We start from the raw sequence: 3,510 nt of genomic DNA on the forward strand, positions 1-3,510 counted from the left end.
CTTTTGAGTAAAAATATATTTAAGACTCTTGTGATCAGTGAAGATGTCACAAGTCTCTCCATACAAATAATGCCTCCAAATCTTCAAAGCAAAGACCACTGCTGCTAATTCAAAAGTCATGGGTAGAATAGTTTACCTCATAGGGTTTGAGCTATCTAGAGGCGTAAGAAATTACCTTCCCGTGCTGCATAAGGACACACCCTAATCCTCTCTTAGAAGCATCAGTATAAACCTGAAAACCTCCCCTCCCTGATGGCTACACAAGTATTGGAGCAGACACCGGCCCCTTCTTCAACTCTTTAAAGCTCTTCTCACAATCATCATTCCACTCAAACTTAATGCCCTTCCTCATGAGCTGAGTCAATGGCAAAGCTATGGAAGAGAGACCTTCCACAAAGCGTGTATAATAACCTATTAAACCTAAGAAACTCCTCACCTCTGTCACATTGTTAGGTCTTGGCCAATTAGTAATAGCCACGACTTTCACATGATCCAATTCAATGCCTCTACCAGATACAATATGGCCCAAGACTGCCACCTCCTCCAACCAGAATTCACATTTTGAAAATTTTGCAAACAACTCCTTCTCCCTCAAAATTTCAAGTACAATACGTAAATGCTCCTCATGCTCCTCTCGGCTCCTAGAGTATATCAAGATATCATCGATGAAGACCGTCAAAAATTTATTCAGATAATCATGAAAGACCCAATTCATCAAATCCATAAATATCGCTGGTGCATTCGTCAACCCAACGGACATCACGAGAAACTCATAATGACCATAACGAGTGCAAAATGTAGTCTTCGGAATATCCTTTTCTCTTACTCATAACTGATGGTAATCAGATCTCAAATCTATCTTCGAGAAGTACTTCACCCCTTGTAACTGATCAAACAAGTCATCAATGCATGGCAGAAGATACCTGTTTCTTATAGTCATCTTATTCAACTCCCTTGTAGTCAATGCACAATCTCATGGAACCATCCGTCTTCTTTACAAATAGCACAGGAGCGCCCCATGGAGACACACTTGGCCTCTTGGCCTGATAAATCCCCTATCCAAGAACTCTTGCAACTGCTCCTTCAGTTCTTGCAACTCAAATGGTGCCATCCGGTAAGGCGCCTTAGAAATAGGCTCAGCACCCGGAACAAGTTCAATAGTAAACTCCACCTCCCTATGCGTTGGCAAACCTGGTAGCTCATCGGGGAACACATCTTCATACTCCCTCACAACTGGATAATCATTGATACGAGGTTCATCCTTCGATGTATCCTTCACAAAATCAAGGTAGCCATCACAACCCTTAGATAAAAGTTTGCTCTCCTTTAGAGAGGAAATTAATTTAACCTCCCCTTTCGGATGAGACCCTTGGTATACAAATTCTAGTTTATCTTTATCCCTAAAGATCACCCTTTTTCCTTGACAATCAATTGTAGCACGATATTCACTCAACCAATCCATGACCAAGATAATGTCAAAGTCATGCATTTCCATTGGAATCAAGTTAACCTTAAAATTTCTATCTCCAATAGCTATCAGACACTCTCGATATATAACATATATAATAACATAATTCCCCATCGGGGTAGTAATAGACATATGAGGATATAATAATGAAGATGCAATGCCAAGATGACGAACAAATGATAAAGACACAACAAAATGGGTTGAACCAGTATCAAATAACACATAAGCATCACGCCTACAAACAAAAAGTGTTCCTGAAATGGTACCTGAATTAGCTGCTACCTAATTTGCAGTGAATGGAAACACTATGGCTATAGGATTCTGCTGACTTTCACTGCCACTACCACCGCCAACTCCTCCTCCACCAGTGTTGTGTGAGACTGTACAATCCTTTGCCCTATGGGACATGCTACCATACAAGAAACAAGCCCCAGTCTATCTGTAACAAGCTCTACCTAGATGATGCCCGTCACATGTAGCACAAGAAGCCACGAGAATCATATTGAGGTTTCCCCTATACACTGAGTAACGGATCTGCCCTTGTTGACAATTCTGCCAGTGCCTAGGCTGCTTATGTCACTGAAACTGCTGATTCTGATTCTGACCAACATACTGATTCTAGCCATGGAATGACTAACCACCCATATTCTGATTCATTCTACGCCACTGTCCCTGTTGACCAATCTGACCTCTATACCACTGTCTACCATGTACAAAACCTTGATCATCTCTAGTCCTCTTACTACCATTGTTAGACCTAGAAGTCCTGAAATCTATGAGCTCCTTCTCGACATCCTTTGCTGCATCAACCACCTCTACCACATTATCAAATTCAAAAGAAATTATGGAACCCCTTAGATAAGACTTCAACTCCCATTTAAATTTATCAGCCTGCTGTACAGTAGTCCCTGTAATTGTCCCAGCAAATCCAGCCAACCTTATAAACCTCGCCATATAATCAGTAATGCTCTCATCATGGTGTTGTACAATAGAACGAAACTCCCTCAAATAAGCCTCCCTATCAGCATTAGAGAAGTACTGCTCATAGAATACCTCCTTGAATCCCTGTCAATCCAAAGGCTCTATATACTGCTCCCCTCTAGTAGCTTTCACTCATCTCCACCACCTCTGAGCATCACACTCCAACTTATACACAACTAACCTGACCTTCTGAATCTCATCACAACCCAGTGCATCAAAAATCTTCTCGAGATGAACAATCCAATTTTCAGCATCAACTAGAGTTGGTGCGGTACTGAAAGAGTCTGGTTTCTGCTTCACAAACCTCTCCAACCATACAAACGGCTCCAACTGATGGCCCTGACCATTCTGATTTTGATTCCCATTGCCATTCTGATTTTCTTGCTCATTCTGATTTCCCTCGCCATTCTGATTTCCCTATCCATTATGATTTCCCTCGCCAATCTGATTTCCTTGGTTTTCCAAGGCCTGCTGTACAGCCTGAGCCACTGCTGGGCCTATCATCCCAGTAAGCTGAGCGGGATCAATATGAAAAGAATCACGTCCATGATGCATCTACATATAAGATAATGAACGAATGAAGATTACGAGATTAATTATGATGAAGCAGTTATAAACAGATTTCAAAATGATGAAGTAGAATGAAATGATAAGAGCATAATGAAACGAAATTAAATGGAACACCCATCATATCGTCTAGCCAAACTCACAGGTCAACCTAAGCAGGTTTTCTACAAGAAAGAACCTAAGCTCTGATGCCATCTCTATAACACCCCCTTTTTAAAAATAAAAGGAGATATATTTAAAAATCCATAATCCTGCAAACACAACACTAATATATTTCTAAATAATAATTAAACACTCTAAAAATCTCCAAAATAATATTAAATCTCTAAACTGTCTAAACCAATAATATAAATGCCGAACTCTCTAAATAAATAATTTAGTCTAGATATTGATAAAGTCAGAAATCCTAATCAATGAAATAGGGTAGCTCTCCATAACACAGTCCCAGATCCCCCTAAGAACCTGCCATAAAAAGAATATGGCATGAGTCAAAC

Source organism: Apium graveolens, chromosome 3 (genome assembly GCF_009905375.1).
Source record: "Apium graveolens cultivar Ventura chromosome 3, ASM990537v1, whole genome shotgun sequence".
Classification (NCBI taxonomy): domain Eukaryota; kingdom Viridiplantae; phylum Streptophyta; class Magnoliopsida; order Apiales; family Apiaceae; genus Apium; species Apium graveolens.